Source organism: Schistocerca cancellata, chromosome 3 (assembly GCF_023864275.1).
Source record: "Schistocerca cancellata isolate TAMUIC-IGC-003103 chromosome 3, iqSchCanc2.1, whole genome shotgun sequence".
NCBI lineage: Eukaryota > Metazoa > Arthropoda > Insecta > Orthoptera > Acrididae > Schistocerca > Schistocerca cancellata.
This window is the reverse complement of record NC_064628.1, coordinates 252,162,617-252,189,768: the sequence shown is the minus strand read 5'-3', so window position 1 is coordinate 252,189,768 and position 27,152 is coordinate 252,162,617. Positions and strand designations below refer to the sequence as shown.

The following is a 27,152-nucleotide window of genomic DNA, read 5'->3' as shown; positions in this document are numbered from 1 at the left end:
ACAATTGTATTGCAGTCACTGAAATTCCAGGGCGCGATGACCAGTGAAAATGTCTTTAGAGACGCCCCAGATCGCAGTCTGCCACTCACATTACGGCCAGACAACCAGAAGTCTGGGGCCCCATTTCATTTCATAGCAGAACCCCTTTGGCTGTCATCCGCGGCACTCTTACAACACAGCAGTACGTCGGTGATATTCTACGCCCCGTTTTGTAGCCCTCCATGGCATGCCATCCTGAGTTCACATTTAAAGACAATGCCAGCCCGTACATTACAATAATTTGTTCGTCTGTACATGTATATCACATCTACGGTTTTCCGCCCCATTCGGATAATTCCTCCGTGGTGTGCTTCTTAGACAGTAACCCACTGTAAAGAGCACACGGGTCGCTGGCGAGCAGTATAGATGATGTGGAATCCATACCTGGCAGCCGGGAGGCTCTCCACAACTGTCATACATCACGGCAGTGAAGGGTGTGTATGAGACAGTAAGTAGTATGGAATCAGCATAGTGAGATGGATCGGCGCAGAGACGTGACACAATGAAGAAAGGAACACGTGTTTCGACGACTCCGCCCTCTTCCCCCCGCCCCCCTCCCCCCCCCCCTGGATTATGTAGTGAATGAAGTTGACCCAGTTATTTATTTATGAACTTGTACTGCTGCAAGGAATGATTAACCACCCGCAGCCATGAGATAGGTGGTTGTAAAGATATGCTAACCGACAAGAACAGGGGACGTAGTGTCACGCCTTGTCAGCTACAAACCTGATACGAATTGCCACTATCAGTGAAAGCAGGTCCGTCTTAATTTCCAAACGAATATTGCGAAGGTATCTGTATACAGTGGATATGTACAGGCGGGCAACTAGCAAAAGCGCTTTTCCCACAGTGCAGCGGCAAGTAAAGTTGGACGTGTTCAATTCATGAAACAACACAAAACTAAGCGGCAGCTGATTGGAGGCGTTATGTGTAAGTAGCGATCAAAACGTTTCCGTCTGAGGGCGTTGCTGCACCGTACTGAAACTTCTAAATATACATTTTTTACTTAAACTGAAATAACTGAGAGGGTGGAACTTCTACGTTTTTACTTAATGCAACTGAACCTTCGAAAACTGCTGAGTGAAACTGCTTCGATTTATCGTTTGAACACTGACCTACAGAATTTTCCCTGACAAATAATGCTCAAACTTATTCTATTCATTTATAAGCGACAATATACAAACGCAACGCAATCTGACTAGTAAATAACACAACAGAATGGCCCTGAATTAGAAGAAATCCTAACAATATCCCATACATTTAAGAAATCAGTTACCTCACAGAAAATACAGCAAGTATACAGCTAGCTAAATAAAAAGATTCTGACTACTGTAAGCTCTGTAAGGCATGTCGTTAGCAAAGGAAAGATTCTGATGCAGAGCAAACAATGTATTTAGCATTTTTTACCTTAATCATGTGACAGAGTTCCAAAAATTATGTAATCGTCAATAATTCCATTACCCACATTTTACAACCCATGTCCAACCAATATTAAATCTCCATGACGCACAAACGTTCATACTGTCCGCTCGCGCTAACACTGCTTCTAACCTGCATCACTGCTAACTATTAACTTCTAACTGCGAGTCCGACCAGCCACAGAGTATCTTACAGAGGGCGCTCAGCGCTATCAGTGAAATTAATGCAAACTATAGCGCTGCCAACATAAAACACATAAACAGGCTACTTACAGTACTTGCAATGCAGCGCGACTCCAGTGCGGATATGTAAGCACCGACACGTGGGCAAGAGTGTCACGTATTTGAGTATTTCTAACGTGCGTGCGGTAAGTGCGGAAAGGTGGACTACCGCCACATTACCAAATGAGTCGAAACTGTACCAACGTGCTATTATTCTTTCCTTAACTGCCGAAGGGCAATCACATGTAGACATTTACTGGAGAGTGGTGACTGTGTGTGGGACAGCATGTCTGTTGAAAAGACGAATCAGGTTCCGTGCTGATCGCGATTCGATACAAGACGTCGGAGGATCTCGGAGGCCAGCAGAAGTTACGTCAAGCAAGAGGCACTCGAGCACCCGCCTTAGAGTCATGATGTCTCCTCATGTGATTGTCACGCCTTTGTTCCCTTAAAAAAGGCCTCGAAGGTTTGGTGATTCCTGTCGGACGACGGTGTGCAGTAGGCAATTACGGACTGCTTCACGGAGGAGGAGACGGTGTTTTTCCAAGCGGGTATCTTCAACCTGATGCATCGGCAGGATGATTGCCACAATGCTCAAGGCGATTTTGCCTGCATGGCTTACTTATTCTGGACTGTACGACCTTCGAACGGAAACTTTTCGGTCCTCCCCCCCCCCTTTTTGTCATCAGTCTACTGACTGGTTTGATGCGGCCCGCCACGAATTCCTTTCCTGTGCTAACCTCTTCATCTCAGAGTAGCACTTGCAACCTACGTCCTCAATTATTTGCTTGGCGTATTCCAATCTCTGTCTTCCTCTACAGTTTTTGCCCTCTACAGCTCCCTCTAGTACCACGGAAGTCATTCCCTCATGTCTTAGCAGATGTCCTATCATCCTGTCCCTTCTCCTTATCAGTGTTTTCCACATATTCCTTTCCTCTCCGATTCTGCGTAGAACCTCCTCATTCCTTACCTTATCAGTCCACCTAATTTTCAACATTCGTCTATAGCACCACATGTCAAATGCTTCGATTCTCTTCTGTTCCTGTTTTCCCATAGTCCATGTTTCACTACCATACAATGCTGTACTCCAGACGTACATCCTCAGAAATTTCTTCCTCAAATTAAGGCCGGTATTTGATATTAGTAGACTTCTCTTGGCCAGAAATGCCTTTTTTGCCATAGCGAGTCTGCTTTTGATGTCCTCCTTGCTCCGTCCGTCATTGGTTATTTTACTGCCTAGGTAGCAGAATTCCTTAATTTCATTGACTTCGTGACCATCAATCCTGATGTTAAGTTTCTCGCTGTTCTCATTTCTACTACTTCTCATTACCTTCGTCTTTCTCCGATTTACTCTCAAACCATACTGTGTACTCATTAGACTGTTCATTCCGTTCAGCAGATCATTTAATTCTTCTTAACTTTCACTCAGGATAGCAATGTCATCAGCGAATCGTATCATTGATATCCTTTCACCTTGTATTTTAATTCCACTCCTGAACCTTTCTTTTATTTCCATCATTGCTTCCTCGATGTACAGATTGAAGAGTAGGGGCGAAAGGATACAGCCTTGTCTTACACCCTTCTTAATACGAGCACTTCGTTCTTGATCGTCCACTCTTATTATTCCCTCTTGGTTGTTGTACATATTGTATATGACCCGTCTCTCCCTATAGCTTACCCCTACTTTTTTCAGAATCTCGAACAGCTTGTACCATTTTATATTGTCGAACGCTTTTTCCAGGTCGACAAATCCTATGAAAGTGTCTTGATTTTTCTATAGCCTTGCTTCCATTATTAGCCGTAACGTCAGAATTGCCTCTCTCGTCCCTTTACTTTTCCTAAAGCCAAAGTGATCGTCACCTAGCGCATTCTCAATTTTCTTTTCCATTCTTCTGTATATTATTCTTGTAAGCAGCTTCGATGCATGAGCTGTTAAGCTGATTGTGCGATAATTCTCGCACTTGTCAGCTCTTGCAGTCTTCGGAATTGTGTGGATGATGGTTTTCCGAAAGTCAGATGGTATATCGCCAGACTCATATATTCTACACACCAACATGAATAGTCGTTTTGTTGCCACTTCCCCCAATGATTTTAGAAATTCTGATGGAATGTTATCTATCCCTTCTGCCTTATTTGACCGTAAGTTCTCCAAAGCTCTTTTAAATTCCGATTCTAATACTGGATCCCCTATCTCTTCTAAATCGACTCCTGTTTCTTCTTCTATCACATCAGACAAATCTTCACCCTCATAAAGGCTTTCAATGTATTCTTTCCACCTATCTGCTCTCTCCTCTGCATTTAACAGTGGAATTCCCGTTGCACTCTTGATGTTACCACCGTTGCTTTTAATGTCACCAAAGGTTGTTTTGACTTTCCTGTATGCTGAGTCTGTCCTTCCAACAATCATATCTTTTTCGATGTCTTCACATTTTTCCTGCAGCTATTTTGTCTTAGCTTCCCTGCACTTCCTATTTATTTCATTCCTCAGCGACTTGTATTTCTGTATTCCTGATTTTCCCGGAACATGTTTGTACTTCCTCCTTTCATCAATCAACTGAAGTATTTCTTCTCTTACCCATGGTTTCTTCACAGCTACCTTCTTTGTACCTATGTTTTCCTTCCCCCCTTATACTACCTAATCATAAGTATCCGGACACCTCTATCTAATGTGGAATTGACCAGTAGTTGTTACGAGAGGCAGAACCACCAGCGTAAATGGAGGCAGGGAGTATTGTTCCGTCAGTAAAGAAGCAGTAACAGCAGAATGAGTAGGACGGGGGATCTCAGTGACTGCGAACGTGGGTTAAACAAGTAGGTTGTTGGTGATGTGACTGTTATTTGGGAACGAGGGGGAACATCCATCGCCAAACCGAGGGAGATATCGTGTACTGACGGTCAGTGCGGAGACTGTTTTGTATTAAATCGCTTGAAGTAAGCTGAAGGACTCTCTCGTGAGTTCCAGAGTAATTCCAGGACTGACCGTGCCTAGGCAGTTTAAAGGAGTAGGGTACAGTAGTGGAGCAGCTCCTCATAAGGCATCTTTTCTGTAGTCAGTGCTAAGGGACGCCACTGGACAGTGGATGACTGGAAGCGAGTAATTTGCTGTGATGAACCACGCTATACCCTTTTATAATCAGACGGAAGGGTTCGGGTTTTCAAATGCATGTAGAACTTCACCTGTCGAATTTACTAACAGTGAGGTACGGAGAAGATGGTGTTAGAGCACTGGGATGTGGTCCTCTCGCCGCGCTTAAGAAAAGACTAAATGCGGAAGGATATGAACTTATTTTAAGCAGTATGTATTGCTTACAGTTTGGAGACGGTGATTGTACAAGGAAGACAACGCATCCTGTCATAAAACTGCACCTGTGAGACTATGGTCTGTGGTCAGTTAGCTTCCTGAGACGGGCTGCCCTGTCCAGAGGCCCGATTTGAATCCGAGGGTGCACTTTTGGGGTGCGCTAGAACTTCGTTCCAGACATCAGGCTCCAATACCTCTACTTCTCTGATTTCGGCTCTTGAGGAAGAACGCAGTGTAATTCCTCCACCGACATTGACCCTTCACTGAAAGGCTTCGCAGCGAAGTTTCATAAAGGCAGACGGTGGATGGTTACCATTTTCCATCATCTGCAAAACACTTTGTCATTCTTAAACTACACCATGGAATAACTATCACAGCAGTAGCCTGATTTTCTGCTAAAGAATTTAATTCTGCCCTCATGTTTTTAAACTCTGTTCATACTGTACAGCTTCTTTAATTAATACGGCTTCAAAATGTTCTATGTTCTTAAGCACCTCCTTTCACGTTCTACTACTATAGCCGACAAATTGTCAACCGATTCAGTGACCCCTTCCTCACGCGTATTTTACCTCAACGTATAATTCTTAACATTGCTACCCAGCTCGTCCACATGTTTTCCAACTCTTTCCAAAACCTTTTTCTACTGCTTCGTCTCTGCTGTTAACTACGCCAACCTCAGAAATCTTGACCACATCTGTCTTTATTCTTCCCAATTTTGAATCAATCTATATCAGATTTAATTTTTTCCACCGCAACGTTCACGTTTTATGCTACTCTTGACTCCAAGTCTACAATTTTGATCCTAGTTCTGTTTTCACGGAATTTGTATCTGTTTTTACGTAAGCTAGCTCAGTATCCAGCACTCCCGTACTAGACTGCATTGCTATCATACTAGGTTGTTCTTCTGGCAAAATTTGCATTAATTATGATGATGCACTGTCTGATATCTCGCTTCCCCTCTCTGATTTTCGACTGTCGGTCCCATTAGTAATATTGTCTCTGGCAGCACTACTACTTCCAGATTTTGGACTAACGGGCCTACTAACTGCAACTGAACCACACATGCGGGGTGACTGGTTAGGCTTTGGAAGCTGTAGTTTTATAAATATCAACACAATCGGCAAAAGTACTCAACTTGTCGGTGATGCCAGCTGCTTCTGCTATACTGGTGCAGCCGAATGTGCAGATACTGCCTTTTCCGCCGTCAGTCTCCGCTGCTGTTGGCTACTGCAGACTACTTCTTCTTCTTCTTCTTCTTCTTCTTCTTTCTTGAAGTTCGTGCCCAACTTCCCCGCACCTAACGTTTGCTACCGTTTTTCATGCACTCAACTACTGGAAAATCTTATACTCAGTCCTCACACAAACTGCTTATCGCAAAAGATTTGGTATCTGGATCACAAAATACTGTGAAGTGTTTGAATTACAGTTAAATTCTGAAGCGATTATATTCATATCTTGGACGATAAAACCTCAGTTGCGATGGTTCAAATGGTTCAAATGGCTCTGAGCACTATGGGACTCAACTTCTAAGGTCATCAGTCCCCGAGAACTTAGTACTTAAACCTAACTAACCTAAGGACATCACACACATCCATGCCCGAGGCAGGATTCGAACCTGCGACCGTAGCGGTCTCGCGGTTCCAGACTGTAGAGTTGCGATGGTACCTAACCGTTTTCTGCTGGTGAGTTTCCATTGTACACAGCATCCCATACGAGCAAACTAGTGTCTTTACTTGTGATACTCGTACTTCAGGTTCTTTGGCTATGCGTGATTCAGTTTATTGGAGAATATCTCAGTGTAGTCATAGGATCGAGCCCTGCACATCTGATTTCGCGCCTCACATCTAACTCTGAGTAAAAAAATAGCCAGTAGCTGTGATCCTGCAATCAAAGAGCCTTAAGAAGCCACCTTCCTGCTTGTCTTGACACACTACCATTTTTTGTGGATCTCCGGCACAACGGCCGTGCAAGCAACGACCGTCCAGATTTCCAACTTTGGGATTTACCCATTTCTGGCGCCTCTGGTCGTCTTTGTATCTGGACGTGCCTTTCGGTCACCTAACCGGACATGCTGCGGCGCACCCTGAGCCCAGGCCCGCTAGGGATCAGCCGTACAACTGTTTCACCTCCTCATACGACTTCCAGCCGAGCAAATGGTTCGCCTACGTAATTTTAACGTTACATCTGGAAACGTTAGTTCCAATTTTGGCCATCAGATGCAAATCTGGCTCTGTACAGCGCCTCGTCGACGTCTCTGGTGCTCATATTGAACAAGTTGTGTAAGTGGCGGTCAATAATAAAATAGAAATCATGCCTTTCTCGCTTGGTTGACTTTTTGTGTCCACATACCGTTCCTAAACCATTTATTTCATTTACAGGGCCAGATTTGCACCCTGTGGCCAAAACTGGAACTAATTTTTTTTTTGCGGCATAAATCGGTTTTGCATTAACACGTTAAAACATCTGTCAAGATTGGGTGCCATACGGTAATAACAGCCCACATTGGACCACTACGTGTAACTGCACTTTAATTATAACCACCTGGTACAATATATACATTATGCATCAAATGGTGTAGAAGAATGTATTAAATACGTTGAAGATTGTATGCGGTCTAAGGCGCTGCAGTCATGGACTGTGCGGCTGGTCCCGGCGGAGGTTCAAGTCTTTCCCCGGGCATGGCTGTGTGTGTTTGTCCTTAGGATAATTTAGGTTAAGTAGTGTGTAAGCTTAGGGACTGCTCACCTTAGCAGTTAAGTCCCATAAGATTTCACACAAATTTGAACTTTTTTTTTTGAAGATAGTATGTGCATTGTATTCGTTACTTTTTATCATATCACAGAGTTTATATCGACAGATAAAAGCACTTTCACAAATATGATAAAGATAAAAAGTGAAAGAGGAAACAGCTTTTTCAAAGAGAAAATATTTTTCCCTAATTGGTGTTATATCGTTCAAATCAATATCTTGCGCTACACACTTTCTAAAGTAGCATATGTTCTTCAGGATTCAAACTACCTTGTTTCTGTTCTCCGATTTTGATGAAATAAAGGCTATTCCGTGACGCAAGCTGTGATAAAGCTACCTGTGAAAACTGCATGAAAATTCTAGTAGTTTTGGAGAAGCGTGTTCAAAATTAGTAATCGGCGGACAGGACTGTTTACAGATTCATTATTACTACACATTTACTTATTTTTGGCAGTGTGCTTATCACTACAGTGCTCCTCTCTTGATACACACAAATGATGGAAAAGCAAATCGTTTCATAGAAGTAACAACAGTTGTTTCGATACGGCGGGTACGTAAGAACACTGCAGGTGTTAAACGCACCTTCTGAAATACTTCACCCATTGCGGGCACTAGCTTGTTTAGAGTTTGAAGTCTGGTCGGCGTACGCTGGTTGTCTGTCCTTTGCGTGCATTGTTCCTTCACGGAAGCCAGAGCGGCTCAAGACGAACCGTGACGCCGGCGTGCGTCCACTTTCACTGTGAACGGCCGGCCGGCCAAGCGCGGACGACAAAGAAAGCCCTGGCCGCTTGCTTCCTGCTGCCGTCGCGCCCCGCTGACAATTACAGCGACTGCGAACTCTGGGATTAGCCGCGCCCCTCAGCCTTCTCTGTCTTTATTCGTCTCGACGCGTTTGGCATCGTAAAATTTAGCTGTTCCTTCCCAGGACTTGTACTGTTTTCTCCAATTAGCGTTACAAGCGCTTTCAGGTATGAGCTGGGGCGGTAAACAGTGCAAGGCTGGTCGTAGAAGGAGAGAAAGCATACTCAGTAAGATCCTACATACTTGCTCATCTTCTTGCAGCAGGAACGATGTGACGCAGATCATACGAAGAAATGAGTAGGCAGTACGTTTCTCAAGAAGAGTTGTCGAACAGAAACACATAACTACCGCTCTACACTGCAGATATAAGCCACTGCAGATATAAGCCTGTTTTGGAATCGTTATGTGTTCGCATACTGTCATATTTCTGACTACTAGAGGGAACTATAGAGGAGGAAACTTGAAGGATAAGACAGGTATTGGAATTTATATGGCGTTCGCAAATTTCCGTTACAAGTTTTAGAGGGGAGTGAGTGCATAATATTTTGAGCAGGAGCGCGTCTGCAGAAACATACCGTTTCCGATCTACGGCTGTTTCAGTTCGCAGGAATTTATAACACTCCGTGCGACTGTGACAGCAGTTACGTGGGGCAGTCTGTACGGAGGATTACTAGTCACTGTGTTCAAAATCACCGTCAACTGAAGTTCAGGGAAAAAAATCAGCGCTAGCTGAGAACGGGCTGTAAAATAAAAACAATATTGCGTTCTAAATACGAGATTATAGCCCAAGCTTCGAACTATTGGGACTCTGTGATCAGAGGAGCAGGAGAAAGTAGACTATGTGACAGAAACTGTAATAAAAACACCGGCTATGCACTTGCAATGCATGGAAGCGTGAACTTCATAAAGGAGGAGCACAGAATAAGACTTTTCGAAGGTTACAGCCCATGCGAGTGATTGGGTTGCAAAGCGGGATAGAGGGGACAAACGTAATCTTTGGACGTAGAGGCTGCCATCTCAGTACGCGCCTTTTTGTGATGTCATCATGACGTAATCCACTCGATTAGATGCCGTTCTTTGGAAATACAATTGCGTACTCTCGGCAGTTTCACGAATCAGTTATAGCCCTATGCGACGAAGATGGAGTTGGGATTTTATCTGAACTTGACGTAGCAAGTTCACTGAGAACTTTTTTCCAAGGACTTTGTCGCGAAAGACTTCGCAAGCATATACAATTACTGTTTGGAAAGAGTGAAACACGTGATCATAATGAAATTTATTCCACCGACTAGGGACATGACACTACACAAATAAGCATTGCAGACCTGTACGTGTACTGTGACAGCCCATTACGGAGTAGCGCCACCGCATTCGGCATCAAAACCGGTAGACGTCGTGGCAGGGGATCAAGGAACTCCTGAATATGCTGCTGGGGAATATTCTGCCACGCGGTTTCTCGTCGCGTCCACAAAACATCGAGTGTAGCTGCAGGAGGAACTGAATAAACATATTGCCGACCGACCACATCTCAGACATGTTAGAGGGGTGACATGTCAGGCGAAATGGCATACACAGAAAGCAGTAGTACCCGTCGTTGCTCGAAGGCGGCTTGCACATTCCTCGTCGCATGCGGTTAGGTGTAAACCTGCTGAAATACCGGGTGATCAAAAAGTCAGTATAAATTTGAAAACTGAATAAATCACGGAATAATGTAGATAGAGAGGTACAAATTGACACACACAGTTGCTTCAAATGGCTCTCAGCACTATGGGACCTAACAGCTGAGGTCATCAGTCCCCTAGAACTTAGAACTACTTAAACCTAACTAACCTAAGGACATCACACACATCCATGCCCGAGGCAGGATTCGAACGTGCGACAGTAGCGGTCGCGCTGTTCCAGACTGAAGCGCCTGGAACCGCTCGGCCACCACGGCCGGTGCCACACATGCTTGGAATGACATGGGGTTTTATTAGAACAAAACAAAAAATACAAACGTTCAAAAAATGTCCGACAGATGGCGTTTCATCTGATCAGAATAGCAATAATCAGCATAACAAAGTAAGACAAAGCAAAGATGATGTTCTTTACAGGAAATGCTCAATATGTCCACCATCATTCCTCAACAATAGCTGTAGTCGAGGAATAATGTTGTGAACAGTACTGTAAAGCATGTCCAGAGTTATGGTGAGGCATTGGCGTCGGATGTTGTCTTTCAGCATCCCTAGAGATGTCGGTCGATCACGATAGTCTTGCGACTTCAGGTAACCCCAAAGCCAATAATCGCACGGCCTGAGGTCTGGGGACCTGGGAAGCCAAGCATGGCGAAAGTGGCGGCTGAGCACACGATCATCACCAAAGGACGCGCGCAAGAGATCTTTCACGCGTCTAGCAATATGGGGTGTATTTTTTTGGTTCTAATAAAACCCCATGTCATTCTAAGCATGTGTGTCAATTTTTACCTCTCTATCTACATTATTCCGTGATTTATTCAGTTTTCAAATTTATACTGACTTTTTGATCACCCGGTATTATGCACGTGGAGCGGCTTGCAGAAGGTACAGTGCCTCGGGCTGTAAAACCTCCCTCGTGTAGCGGTAGCTGTTCACATTACCCTAAAGACGTAGGAGGCGATACTGCGTGCTATAGGGAATGGCGTCCCAAACCATCACACTTTGCGTTTGTCTTTTATGTCGCTCAACAGTACAGCCTGCTCAACTGCGTTCACCACGACGTCGTCAAACGCGTATGCGACCATCACTGTTGGACAGGCTAAAGCAGGATCGTCTGAAAACGCTGCATTTCGTCACTCAGCATGCCAGTGTCGGCGTTCACGTGCCCGTTGCAGTCTGCGGCGTTCGTTGCTTCTAGTCAGTGCATGCCGACGCAATGGCACGCGTGTCACCAGCCCAGCGCAAATAAGACGGTGTCGAACCGTTGCAGTGCTCAAACGTCGCGCAAACACTGTGGACGAAGCTGTTCTGTCCGTCACGACCAAATGGACAAGATGGTAGACAATTCGCCCTGTGGTCACACTGTGTAGTCCAGAGCCCTACTGGTGCTACGCGCGGCCTTCGTCTCTCCACTGGCTCCACAGACATCTCACTGTTGAAGCAGCGTGCCCTCTACAAACCTCAGTGTCACGGGACGACAGACCCGTCTGCCAGAGATCAATCATTCTGCCCCGTTCGAACGCACTCACGTGCCGATATTCCACCTTGTGGTGTCGGTTAGACGTAGCGGCACTTGGTTACGCGTTTCCACTTCGTATAACGGCTCGGCAACGAGTGAGCGTTGCTTAACACTCACCTGTCCGGTCACACAAAACAGGACGGTGTTGGGCCTGCGTGCATGCCACCCTCTGCCATTTCAATCACTTATTATGGTTTGCCTGTTCTTCATATCCTCTTATCGTGGCATGTCATAGACCATTGCTTCTGAGTGTTTCACTTTTTACAAACAATAGTTTAGTTTGTGGTGGTTTAAGGGACCAGACTGCGACAGTCATCGGTCCCTACAAACAGTAGTGTAATAACTAAATCATTACTGATAAAAATGGCTCTGAGCACTATGGGACTTAATATATGTGGTAATCAGTCCCCTAGAACTTAGAACAACTTAAACCTAACTAAGTACATCACACACATCCATGCCCGAACCAGGATTCGAACCTGCGACCGTAGCAGTCGCGCGGTTCCGGACTGAAGCGCCTAGAACCGCTTGGCCACCGCGGTCGGCTATCATTACAGAATTTAGCGCTAGGGATCTGATGATATCAATTAACTTTTAAATAAATTCAAACATTACTTTTAAGAAAGGGAGCCACCATACTGGGGACCCCTTTCCTTTCTTTATCGTTGGCTGGTAAGGTCGTGTTAAACATCATGTGGAGTACACATACATCGATTTTCTGTGATTTTTTGGAGGCTCAACTCACTGTCAACAGCCTCTACTACTCAGGCACGATAGAGAACAAAGTTAAGTCCACGTTGAAGAGGAGATGTTGGGGATGGCAGAAGAAAGGCCTGTTTCTCCTTCAAGGCAACATTCGGTCTCATAAGACACAACAGACGCTGGAATTTTTTAGTAAAGTGAGTTGGGAGCTCCTACCTCATCCTCCATACATCGCTGATAGTGTTCCTCCTCATTTTTGGTTGTTCAGTACAATGAAAGAATTCTTGTTTAGCACGAAGTTCAACAGCAACGAAGAGTTATAAAAAAAAGCCACAACACTAGCTTAGAGATCAAAGTCTTCAATTCTCGACTGAAGCGACAAGAAAGCTCATAATACAATAGGACGAACAGAGGTTGGTTGGAAGTTACGTTGATTTGATACACTGTTTTCACTGTCCAGCTATTTGTCGGTTTAATTATTGAATGGCCATTGTAGTAGATATTTGTGATATCAACGTCGGCTTCAGGATGCTGTTTAGCCTGCAAGGCAGCAGGACTGTATCCCCCACAAATACAACCCCAATCCGCCTAGTGCAAGGCGGCGAGCCCTGACGTGTTTTCACTCCCATCAGCCGCACGCGAGAAGTATCTTGTTGTATTGTGCGTGTAGTGCATGACGACGCTGATGTTTATGGTAACTTCTCTACAGAGAGAATTTTGTCATTCTGATCGCAAGTCTCCGTGTCGAGAGACGACGGACGCGACTACGAAGATGCGTGGCAGGGCGTGAAATACGACGGCCCTGAGCCGGCGCCACGCCGTCTCTCCGGCAGACCGCACGACGCAGCTGTGCTGGAGCCTCCAGCACGCGATAAACACAGATATATTGGCCGCCCTCCCCAGGGCCACGCTCGCTCCCGGTCACCGTAATTGAAGAGGGGGAAAGGGACGGGGTGGGGGTTTGAGGGACGGTGAGCGAACGAGCACTCCCCTCTGTCGATTTCTATTGGTCCCTTTTCCAGAGCTCCCTGCGTTCTTCACTTCACAGGAGAGCGGGCAATTTTCTTTCATTACCAGACCACGAGGCGTGGCAGCGCTTCCGATATTCCGAGCATTTTTCACCGCGTTACGTCTGAAAAGGAGAACGGAGTTCTGGAAGGCAGGAGGCACGCTGACGCCGATGTGAGAATGAAACCACTTCATTTGAACCCTATTCATTACGAGAGAGTAGCACATACTTTATTTACGATCCGGTGGACCCGCACTGTAAAAAATATCTCTGAGACATGTAACAAAAATCCAGATTTCTGCTTAAGTAGTTTAAAATGTATTTATTGTGATGCATCCGTTTCGCCTAGATTGCCATCTTTAGACTACTTGAAATATACATGAAATTTTTATTTTGTTATAATGTTGGTTAATCATATTTTCGGATATACAAATGTTGTACTTACGTCCATATATCTTGGCAGATCTCAAAATCAAGGTTAATGATACAATGAGATGCCACAAATTATAACCAAATGAAACAACAGAAGCTACGTAATGAAGTAAACAAGTAACGAACTGCTCAGAATATGGATGCTGTAACTCAGGCTAATGTATTCCGAAAACACACGTTACATTTACTGCTTCTCGTGTTTCTCTAGCTGACATCAGATACATCAGTTAATTCCGATTCAGTTCAGAAATGTCCGCCCCAGTAGCTGAGTGGTCAGTGTGACAGACTGTCAATCCTAAGGGCCCGGGTTCGATTCCCGGCTGGGTCGGAAATTTTCTCCTCTCAGGGACTGGGTGCTGTGTTGTCCTAATCATCATCATTTCATCCCCATCGACGCGCAGGTCGCCGAAGTGGCGTCAAATTGAAAGACCTGCACCAGGCGAACGGTCTACCCGACGGGAGGCCCTAGCCACACGACATTTCCAGTTCAGAAATCAATAAAACCCTTGTCATGGCGCAGAATCAGTTACATCAGTCCGTAAGTATACATGGTAAAGAAACAACTGTTTATCACAATCACCATCTCAAAGGCTTCACATTGCAGCATTGGCGCCCAACAATTCATGGCTGCTGAAGCATTTTAGGCCAAGTGTCGCCGCTCACGCAACCTTGCTGGATACTTCCATCTCCTCTGAATACTGCGTGGAGTTACAATAAACATCTTTCAGCAAGATATTTTCCACAAACTCTAGTACAAATACATTCGCTGCTTGTAGTTCGGTTGATCTTTCAGCAGAACTGACCGTCAAAAATATTCTGTTATGACGATTTACTCGAGGGTTAAATGAAGTACCGACGGGCCTTCCAGGTGATCCGTCGCACACCCCGCTACAGTTAATGATTTTAGTCCGCACAGTAATTAGGCATCTAAGGTGAAGATACGAAATATTCCTGATCGCAAAAGAGTAGAAGAGATCTACTGGTACAACTGCAGTGATAAAGGCGAAGCACTGCCCGCGAAAGAGAAGAATCTATGTTCGAGTCTGAGTTCGATGTACACTTTTAATATATAACTGAGTTTAGTCTAAAAAATGTTCAAATGTGTGTGAAATCTTAAGGGACTTAACTGCTTCGACCAACCGCACAGTCCATGACCGTAGCGCCTAGACCGCTCGGCTAAGTTTAGTCTAAAATAATGTTTACAGTGCTGATTACGTAAACAGAAATGTTCTATTTGCATTGCTTGTAATGCAGAAAGAAAATGGAGATTGGTGTTGGAACTTGAAAAGTACCTTGGCGGATACCCGTTATCCGCCCTACTATGTGACGTACAGCCGGCCGCACTTATCACTGTGTGTTGTGCAGTGGTATAGTATTTAAACTAGAACCTCGCACTCAAGCTGAAGTCAACAGCTATCGCCTCAACCTCTTTCCATTTTGAGTAACTTGCTACCGGGGAAAGTATTTTTATCAATAGCTTTGCAGATAATTGTTTCCTGTAGGAGGGAAACGACTAGTATTCGGGGCATCCCAATACAAGAGAAGTGCAGATGCATGCCCCTACAATCCCATGGAATGTTCCTCAGTCGCCTAATGTCTTGCATACACATCTTAAGAACGCTTGTACTCAAGGAGGAAGGGGGATGGGGTTCCATCTTACAGCCATTTACTACTAATTACATAGTTGGGTTCGCACTCTCACCTGCCTAATTGCAGCTTTCACTTTGTTGCAGAGACAGTGAGGGCTTGGCCGTAGCAAGCACAGGAGACGCAGCTCGCCCAGCGAACACCTAAGGTTGGTGACACTTCTTAACATTATTGTACAACAGTAAAAAGCGTTTTGTCTTTCAATGCGCTAGTGAAATTGTTGAAGAAATTGATGAAATCTATGATGAGATAAAAGAAATTATTCAGGTAGTGAAGCGAGACGAAAATTTAATAGTCATGGGTCACTGGAATTCGAGAGTAGGAAAAGGGAGAGAAGGAAACATAGTAGGTGAATATGGATTGGGGCTAAGAAATGAAAGAGGAAGCCGCCTGGTAGAATTTTGCGCAGAGCATAACTTAATCATAGCTAACACTTGTTTCAAGAATCATGAAAGAAGGTTGTATACATGGAAGAACCCTGGAGATACTAAAAGGTATCAGATAGAGTATATAATGGTAAGACAGAGATTTAGGAACCAGGTTTTAAATTGTAAGACATTTCCAGGGGCAGATGTGGACTCTGACCACAATCTATTTGTTATGAACTGTAGATTAAAACTGAAGAAACTGCAAAAAGGTGGGAATTTAAGGAGATGGGACCTGGATAAACTGAAAGAACCAGAGATTGTACAGAGTCTCAGGGAGAGCATAAGAGAACAATTGACAGGAATGGGGGGAAAGAAATATAGTAGAACAAGAATGGATAGCTTTGAGGAATGAAATAGTGAAGGCAGCAGAGGATCAAGTAGGTAAAAAGATGAGGGCTAGTAGATATCCTTGGGTAGCAGAAGAGATACTGAATTTAATTGATGAAAAGAGAAAATACAAAAATGCAGTAAGTGAAGCAGGCAAAAAGGAATACAAACGTCTCAAAAATGATATCGACAGGAAGTGCAAAATGGCTAAGCGGGGATGGCTAGAGGACAAATGTAAGGATGTAGAGGCTTATCTCACTAGTGATAAGATAGATACTGCCTACAGGAAAATTAAAGAGACCTTTGGTGAAAAGAGAACCACTTGTATGAATATCAAGAGCTCAGATGGCAACCCAGTTCTAAGCAAAGAAGGGAAAGCAGAAAGGTGGAAGGAGTATATAGAGGGTCTATACAAGGGCGATGTTCTTGAGGACAATATTATGGAAATGGAAGAGGATGTAGATGAAGATGAAATGGGAGATACGATACTGCGTGAAGAGTTTGACAAAGCACTGAACGACATGAGTCGAAACAAGGCCCCCGCAGTAGACAACATTCCATTAGAACTACTGACAGCCTTGGGAGAGCCAGTCCTGACAAAACTCTACCATCTGGTGAGCAAGATGTATGAGACAGGCGAAATACCCTCAGACTTCAAGAAGAATATAATAATTCCAATCCCAAAGAAAGCTGGTGTTGACAAATGTGAAAATTACCGAACTATCAGTTTAATAAGTCACAGCTGCAAAATACTAACGCGATTTCCTTACAGACGAATGGAAAAACTGATAGAAGCCGACCTCGGGGAAGATCAGTTTGGATTCCGTAGAAATGTTGGGATACGTGAGGCAATACTGACCCTACGACTTATCTTAGGAGAAAGATTAAGTAAAGGCAAACCTACGTTTCTAGCATTTGTAGACTTAGAGAAAGCTTTTGACAATGTTGATTGGAAGACTCTCTTTCAAATTCTGAAGGTGGCAGGGGTAAAATACAGGGAGCGAAAGGCTATTCACAATTTGTACGGAAACCAGATGGCAGTTGTAAGAGTCGAGGGGGGATGTAAGGGAAGTAGTGGCTGGGAAAGGAGCGAGACAGGGTTGTTGCCTCTCCCCGATATTATTCAATCTGTATATTGAGCAAGCAATAAAGGAAACAAAAGAAAAGTTCGGAGTAGGTATTAAAATCCATGGAGAAGAAATAAAAATTTTCAGGTTCGCCGATGACATTGTAATTCTGTAAGAGACAGCAAAGGACTTGGAAGAGCAGTTGAACGGAATGGACAGTGTCTTGAAAGGAGGGTATAAGATGAACATCAACAAAAGCAAAACAAGGATAATGGAATGTAGTCGAATTAAATCGGGTGATGCTGAGGGAATTAGATAAGGAAATGAGACACTAAAAGTAGTAAAGGAGTTTTGCTATTTGGGGAGCAAAATAACTGATGATGGTCGAAGTAGAGAGGATATAAAATGTAGACTGGCAATGGCAAGGAAAGCGTTTGTGAAGAAGAAAAATTTGTTAACATCGAGTATAGATTTAAATGTCAGGAAGTCGTTTCTGAAAGTATTTGTATGGAGTGTAGCCATGTATGGAAGTGAAACGTGGACGATAAATAGTTTAGACGAGAAGAGAATAGAAGCTTTCTAAATGTGGTGCTACAGAAGAATGCTGAAGATTACATGGGTATATCACATAACTGATGAGGAGGTATTGAATAGAACTGGGGAGAAGAGGAGCTTGTGGCACAACTTGACTAGAAGAAGGGATCGGTTGGTAGGACACGTTCTGAGACATCGAGGGATCACCAATTTAGTATTGGAGGGCAACGTGGAGGGTAAAAATCGTGGAGGGGGACCAAGAGATGAATACACTAAGCATATTCAGAAGGATGTAGGCTGCAGAAGGTACTGGGAGATGAAGAGGCTTGCACAGGATAGAGTAGCATGGAGAGCTGCATCAAAGCAGTCTCAGGACTGAAGACCACAACAACAAACAACAGTGAAATTCCCTGCAGACACTTATTGATTTTCAAATACAGAAATAATGAAGGTAATTCTCAAACACTATGTAGTCTTGTGTAACAACTAAAAGATTGTGCGGCATTTCGCAAGTAAGTTCCTTATACGAGAACTATTCGGAAGGAAAGGCCCGATCGGTCGCGAAATGGAAACCACAGTGAAAATCAAAAATGTTTTATTTGCAACTGTTTGCTACAGCTTCCAGCTACTTCTCTACATAGTCGTCTGTCCAACTTTTGTCGTAATGTTGTGCCAACTTTCCAATACCCTTGTCGTAGAAGGCAGTCGACTGTGTTTTTTCGCCATTTCTCTACGCAGCCCTGTAGTTCGTTGTGTGTGCCAAAAAGTTGTTTTTGTAGCCAGCGGTTCATGTGAGAAAAGATGAACATCAGAGGGAGCCAAGTCCGGGCTGCATGGTGGATGATCAAACACTTCCTTCCCATTGAAAACGCTGAAGCGGCGTCCTCATTGCCCCTGCAGTATGCGGCCGAGAATCGTCATGATGGAGGACATGCATGACAGGGAAGTTACGTGCGGTTGCATGAAATCAGGCGAAACCTTGCAGCGTGCACTCATACTAGACACTATTTATTACTCTAGGCCTCTTTACATGCTCACTGTGTGCTCTGAACTGAAAAGAGCGACGTGACCAACAAGCATACTAGAGACACTGCCCAAGACATGTGTAAAGCTTCATCAGATTTTCACTGTCGTTTCCATTCCGCGACCTATTGGACCTAAGATCGGAACAGCCCTTGCACGTACACCTTGGAAAGTGTCGCTTATGATCTTCTTCTTGAAAGAGATATCTTTGAGCAGAAACTGTTCGACCAGCTTTCTTGATATTGTAACTTGCAGCCGTTGGAAGACGTACAATAAACGTCCTGATTCGAAAGCAGTCGGATCGCTTGCCAGCGAGTAATTAAATAATTGCTACAGTAATTCATTCCTGACTGCTGCGTCGCCATAGTATTGGGCTGTTTTCTAACGGATAACGGGATATGCCCCCGGGAGCCAGGCATTACAACTAAATATGTGTTACCTAGTGTTTAGTTGTTGCGTTGCGCATCGATCTGAGAAAAAGATATTAATAACTGGTGAGTAATGCGGCTTTATTACAGGTCAAGCGTGCGGAAGTTCCTATCGTGTTTTGTAACAGAATATGTGGGCGGGAATGTGCATCGTACTAACAACTACAGATAAGAGCCCTTGCACACGTACTTTTGGCCGACTAATCTGCACACTGTTTCCACTCTGAGTCAGTATAGGAAATTTCTAAATTTCTGCAGTAATTGTAGATATTTCGTTTTTCTGGATAAGACCTTCAGAATCAGTAACTGTGGATAAATTTCGTATTGTATCACAGCGCAACGTTTACCAATCACTAGATCTCCCACTGCGCGCCCTCGACGTGGTTAACAGTGCCGGTCCGGTTCGAGAACAGTTTTCCTCACAGACAACTTATAATCTGGCACATCTCTCTCCCGCCCAATCCCCCCTTTCCCCTCGCAGACTTTCAGTCGTGGCAGTTTTCGTTGTTAATTGTGATTCGCACTGTAGACAAATCTTGTACTGGGGCGACCCTCCCATCTTGGTGCACCAAATGGCGGCTTGTCTTACTTGGCACTTAAAGAGGCCCTATTGATTAATGGTGGTCTACTGGGTATTCAGCCGAGTTGTTGCTTCTATTTTACGTGCAATATTTCGGCGACCAACCCAGTCATCTTCTTTATGTGCTGTGAGCTTTTTTATTATTTGTACGTGCAGTCGGGACTCCAACGACTCTGGTTAACAAAAACTGTTCAAAGATAACGACTAGAATCGTCGAAATATGGAAATAAATCATTTTTGAAGTGACTTTCAGATGGTTTATCGTGACACGGTACGAAATCTCTATGCTGTGATAGCAAAATTGTCAAAAGAAAATAATTTTTGACACGATGTAACGATTCATGCAGTGTCATTCATAATATCCAATACAGTTCCACAATAAGGAATATTATCTGGCATGTACAGGATGCCAGTTCTTCACTATCAAGATGCTGAAAAATCATCATGTGGCTTTAAAGATTTCCCAGAATAATATAATATGTTTTTGAGGTTCTCAGAGTTGTGTTGGAAGCTGCACACACATTCGTTGCAACGCATGCTTCACTTTCAAGAACCAATCTACTGAACGGCTACGACAGCTTGAAAGCTAGGGAAACAAACAGAATCTTCAGCAACAAAGGATTTATGGGGATTGTTTGCTGTTGAAAGTAACCTGAAAAATTATGTAGCACGTTGTTCGGACAGGTATTTCTTTTATAGGTAATACAATAGAAGACGTTTGCCCCTTTCCTTTCGGCACGGTGTGTAGGATGCAGAACTCGCTTGAAGTGAATCTGATTCGTTCTTGCCTCGCCACATACGTCGCGGATCAGTGCCACGCACAGAGAAAGGGATTAATTCAAATTTGTTACAGCACTCCGGCCCTGAGCAAACTTCCGGAGGAGTCTTCCGCCTGATCAACACCCCCCCCTCCCCCTCCCCCTCTCTCTCTGCCCTTAGAGAATCTGCAGAAGGCAGGCCATACCTCGGTCACGATTTTCCAAGGGGAACCTGCTGTTAAAGAAAATCTCATGTTTCCTCGCAGATATGTGGACTATTTTTCCATTTTGTTTAGTCGAATTGCTTGTTACAATTTTTTTAAAAAAGTGAAAAGAATAACCACTAGGGTTTCAGAATACTACCTGTTAATTTAGTAGACACCCTGGAAGGAATGGTAGTGCACGTAGCAATCATTATACACACCCGTGACAGTCATATATGGTGAAATTTTCGTTCAAGAGTGGTTTTTGTCCCCTCACACCATTAGCAAGCTGCTAGAAGAGACTTAAAGATCACACATGTAAAAACTATTTCAACATGCATTTTCCAAGACTGAAACCACTCTCGGCGCATCTTGAAACTTCAATTTAAAACAATTCTGTAGCTCATTGCTTTTAATTAAAATTATTTTTTTTGTAATCATTGCTGATTGCAGCTGTGAACCTTAGTATTACTGTACATCGACTATGTTTCACATGGACGTGAAGCTGGTGGATCCTAATGATAAGTCATCCTGCTCTCAAGATGAAAAAAAAGAACCTGCATGAGCTCTTTCGAATTCAGATAATCAGTTTTGTAGTTCATGAACTCATAATAATGAAATTCATTTGGCAAATTATTCAATTAATACTGGGGCGTTGAGGATGCTGGTTAACATTGTCGCACACTGAGAGTATTGTTGAAGCTTCAGAGTTCAGGAAAATTCGACTGCACTTACATAGATAAACATGATGATCGAAAGAACGATGAGATTTGGATCACATTCTCGTAAATGGAAACAACTGAAATCTTGCCCAGTTTGAGAACTTAGGCAATTTTTTCGAAAAAGATAGAACAGTGTTTCGACCTCCCACCACTCACTAACGAAGGTTTCTGTTTTTGACACTAGTTTCTGTTTTTGACACTAGTTTCTGTTTTTGACACTAGTTTCTGTTTTTGACACTAGTTTCTGTTTTTGACACTAGTTTCTGTTTTTGACACTAGTTTCTGTTTTTGACACTAGTTTCTGTTTTTGACACTAGTTTCTAGTTAGCCTGGCAGGCGTTAAGCTAAATCTGAAGCAGAATAAGAAACTCAACACCTGACAACCAGCCATGTTGATTAAAAAAATTTCAGATGTGTTTCTATTGCTACAGAATATGTATATATATATTGTACATGAATTTTGCTTGTCTGTTCATGTGCAGTCTTCTCTATAATTTTCATATCAAACAGTTTGCGTGACTTATTCGTATGATTTCTTTATAAGAGTCGTGCCTAATTGCTATCATCGCCACCATTCCTAACTACATGACTCTTCATAGGTTCTGATTTTCTTCTTATGACTTGACATCATATTAAAAATAAATACCTACATAAATCAAGCTACTCTACGACAGGCTTATCAACTTCACCTCTCTATGCTATCCTCTGAAAGTTAACGTTCTCAGTGCCCATTTTCCGAACGAAGTGTTCTGTTCTACTCATTCATTTTCATGCTGGTTACACTCCTGATATCTTACATCACAACTCAGTACTTACACTTAATCTACGATGAAGGTAACAGATTTTTATTAACCTTCCGCAGAGATACAGGCAAGCAGCATATGGTTATTTTATCAAAATAATTCATCAATTTATTTTTATTTTTTGGACCTACTGTCAATACTTTAATTTATGGTAGTCACTCTTTCGTCTGATTTGCTGCAGTTTGCATGGATTTAATTCCTGCGTCAGTTCTCTCATTTGTGGTCGTATCTACAACAACTTCACCACCGACACTTTGATTACATCTCCAAATATTGTCACTTCTTTTATGTTATTATTATTATTATTATTATTATTATGTTTTCGAGTGATAAATACAATATGTGGTAATTACCATTAAAAGCAAAAGAAGGGAGAATTGTTAAGCTACTTTGTTGTTGCCCGAAATCTTGCATCAATTACTTTCAAAGTCACGAGCAGAAGATCTTCTGTGTAAGATGCAGGGCACAGTAGACGGGCAAGTAGGTATTCCATGGTGTGTTCTCTAGTCACAGTTGGTGGTATCCACAAACATGTGGCATTTCTGGAGGCTACTCCTGGCTCTTCCAATTCCAGATCGAAGGCGTTTGAGCGACCTCTACACGGTCCAATTCCATTCATGCTCAGGCGGGAGGGTTCTTGAAGGAGGTAGTCAGATCGAATTACTCTCAAGGCAAGAAGCCACAGGTGTTTCCTTGCTGTAGCAGTTGTTGAATTACTTCGGTGATTTGTTTATCTCTTGGCAGTCTGTAAGCTGTACCTGCAAGGTCTCTCCCCACCTTTCTTTGTCTTTCTGGTACATTTTCATTGGGAAACCTGTGCGCTCACTGCCTTTTTTTCCTCATTTCAAATGTTTCAGCTTTCTTTTCTCCTCGTTTCAATCCCACAGGATCTTGTGTTTCAAACGGGTGGTTTCGGATACACAGAAAGAAATAAAGAAAAAAGATGTGTGTTGCGTGGATTACTCGTGAAAAAAAAAAAGAGTAGCGACGGTAAAAATAACTGTGGAATTAAATGAAGGCAGGCCCCTGTTATATTTTCAAGAACCTCTTCCAGGGTTCAAAAAATGGTTCAAATGGCTCTGAGCACTATGGGACTCAACTGCTGTGGTTATCAGTCCCCTAGAACTTAGAACTACTTAAACCTAACTAACCTAAGGACATCACACACATCCATGCCCGAGGCAGGATTCGAACCTGCGACCGTAGCAGCAGCGCGGCTCTGGACTGGAGCGCCTAGAACCGCACGGCCACCGCGGCCGGCCCTTCCAGGGTTATTGTGCTGCGTGTTGTAATAGTTTCTTCAGTTCAAAATAAGGAAAGCACGTCACTTATGTAGGTGTTAGGATAAAACTATTAATACCAACACTAGAACGCAAAATAATCTAATCGTATAGTTGTTGGTTTTGTCTCCATACTTAATTGTGTGAAAAACTTTGAACGGTTACTTTGCAGACTTCACGCGAGATGAAGTGTGCTAACAGGTTTCAGAGTGTTGGTTCTTTTATTTCGCGCCGTCTAAGGTCACGTCTAGACAGCAGTGAAGGGAATGTGACTGCACATTCTGGCGGACATGGTAGAGCTGCTGCAGAACTGAATAAACTGCGTGGGACTGTAGGTCACGATGACGGGGCGTCAACGCTTTGTCTCTCTGTGCTGCTGTGATATAACACGCCCTAAGCAGAGGTGAACCGTATACATAGTCTACCCTCGAAGGAGGTAGTCTCAAAACCTTCGCTCATCCGATAGTTTAGAGCCACTAAACCCTATAGCACTGCATACTTATTCACAGACAGTTTCGATGAAGCGACTTCCTCAAAGTCACGGTTCAACACCACATAAAGTTAAGGGAAATATGTAACTACTTTTAGTCGCAGCATCTGTGTCACACATGTACGTCTATTATGGCGAAAAAGTCTCAGATGTGATGATTATGTATTTGACGTCAAGGAACATTCCTTAAACATGATGCAGTATTAATACATCACTTGTCCGCAGCTCGTGGTCGTGCGGTAGCGTTCTCGCTTCCCGCGCCCAGGTTCCCGGGTTCGATTCCCGGCGGGGTCAGGGATTTTCTCTGCCTCGTGATGACTGGGTGTTGTGTGATGTCCTTAGGTTAGTTAGGTTTAAGTAGTTCTAAGTTCTAGGGGACTGATGACCATAGATGTTAAGTCCCATAGTGCTCAGAGTCATTTGAACCATTTTTGAATACATCACTTGGCTGCTTAACCGAAACTAATTTTCTGTGAATAAATATTCATTACAACAGATTTCGGTGTTCCCGTGTGCTTTCAATGCGTTGAAGCCGCGCAACACTGCCCACACAAAATATTCTAGATATTTCAGTGTTGGTCATGAGTCTGGACGGGTACGATCAATACTAATTAGAGAAGACCCAAAGAAGAGCTGCGCTTTCCGTAGCGCGTTCGTCTAGCAAACGCGAATCGTCGCGGAGATGCTCGTCCAACTCCAATGGCAGACGCTACAAGAGAGGTACTGTACATCACGCTTATATGATTATAACCAATACGTTTCTGTGACCTACATTCATAACGCGAAAATCCCGTGGACATCAGATCAGGGAAATTCGAACTCACCCAGGAGATTAGCAACACACTTCCTTTTCGCTTACCATTCGCGACTGGAACAGCAGCTGTCAGTTTAATAAACATACCACCATATCTGTACAGACGAAAGAACCAAAAAGAAGATGCTAAGTAGATATCGCCACGACATGAAATTCTCATTTGATAATGTACTGTATTTTTTACTCGAAGCTGCATTCACTTGTTAGTAGTTTCGTTGTGGTAAGTGATCTACTACAGTTGCAATAACATCAGCTGCCCTCACATCTCACATATCTGCCAGCAAGGGTAAGCATAGCTCATGATGGGTGCCCTACTTCGAGGTGTTTCAGATACGAGACTTTATGAATATTTCATTCTCGCATCATTTTTTGTGTGCATGAGTGAAATTTTTTCGAGACTGTAGACAGATATTGAAAGAAAAAATACATTATGTCAGTTACATTTTCTACACAACAGTGTTTGATCTAACATGCATCACATGTTATAAATCATAACGACCTCCATTTTTCTTTGTAAACTAAACGAATTTCATGCAGTCAGTTACTTCATTTCGTAATATCACAATAGCTATGGCCAGTAATGGAGTAATATCACAGTAACTATGACCGTTAACCCATCAACGAAATGAGAGGCAGTTCGTCGTGAAGCTTAAAGATGAGACTGAGATAACGAATCCGTTTCAGAAAGATTGCGTGACACAGGTTAACCAGCGTCCTCTGTGAGACTTCGCCTTCATTGCTACGACGTCAGATGGCAACGGGATCGTGACTGGCCAGTGCAGGTAGCATTCAGAGAACTCTACAAGGAAATCAGCACCAGGGCCATCACGGAAAACGCGCGGAATTCACTGCAGCGAAGCGAGCTAGCTTGGGGGATGTCGCGCGATCCAGGAAGTACGCACACAGCAAATCATAAACCGTATGGGAAGGGCTTTAAGTTTTGGCTTGGCACACGGTTTTCATCTGTCAACGAAGTGTATCCCTACGCTCCTGCAAATTTTATTCGACTGCAGTCTGTTCGCCACATGTGCGAAGGCGAGTAGCTCATCCAGCGCGATCGTCTGCTCTTTTGGTACTCCAGCAAAGATCGCTGCAGCGATGCAGTAGTGTAGCGTTCTGTAACGCCGTGATGAGCTGCAGGCCCAGACCTGTCTGTGCCGTAGCAAGTCGTCTACAGGGGGCGGCGGGTGGGCTCCCACTTGTTGACGCTCGCTGTCAGTTTGTCGGCCCTGGTGTCGGTAATTCCCCTGGGAAAGCTAGACGCAAATGGCTGGCTTCCGGCTGGTCGCGTCCCGCAATTGGAGCCAATGAGGATGAACCTTCCCCACACGGGCCAACGTTCTGGCGCGCATCCGGCGCGAATAAACAGCGCCGACGCCCCACAAACCACACCACTCCGTTGGCAACCACTTGCTTTGCTCGCTGGGCCACGCCAATGCCAAGACGCTTACGTCACACCGAGCGAGAGAGTGCAGCAGTTTGGAGAAGCGAGGTAGAAGTTCGCCTCTTAAAGATAAATTTAGGTTTTCCTAAGCCACTAGAAGCGAATGCTGCGATGGTACCTCGCTCTTGACAGATTTCTTGTTCGGTCTTTTACAAAGAAAGGTCACACGCAGACTTTTATCGACGTGATAAACTGCAGTCTTCCACACTTTTCGGTTAGATGAAACAATATCCTAAATTTATGAAGAGATGGATTACTAAACGTAAAATTTTTCTGGTTTGATAGGTTGTCATGAAGCGGCCCTACAAACTGGAAGAGTTTACCGTCAGTGTCAACGGTCACGAAAGCATGCACGCGCAGTATGCGTTACTGCTTTCCACTATTCATTGCAGTTAGAACGAATTATTTGTGTGAAATTATATCATACTTCGCTTCATTAAAAGCATACACTCGTCATAACTGTTTTCTGCCTGATTCTTAAATAGTAGAAGAATGTTAAGGTCTTCAGTCCGAAAACTGATTTGATGTCTGAGCAAGCCCTATCTGACAATGTTACAGTGTCATCGCCAAAGATCAGTTTGTTATTTCTTCTCACAGAGATATATTTTCCGTCAGCAGCTCGTGATCTTGTGACTAGCGTTGTTGACTCTCGATCACGGAGCCCCGGGTTCCATTCCTGGGCGTGTCGGGGATTTAGCAGCTAGTGCTCTTGTGGTTAGCGTCGCTGACTATCGATCATT

General features: G+C 43.7%; 1 protein-coding gene across 1 annotated transcript in view; it reads left to right on the top strand.

Annotated features, from left to right (window-relative positions):
• LOC126174894 (tetraspanin-9) overlaps positions 1–27,152 on the top strand; it is a 530,893-nt gene that overhangs the window by 210,602 nt on the left and 293,139 nt on the right. The window contains exon 2 of the mRNA XM_049921317.1: positions 15,598–15,659. The gene's annotated coding sequence lies outside the window, so the exon portion shown is untranslated. The remainder of the gene's footprint in view (positions 1–15,597; positions 15,660–27,152) is intronic.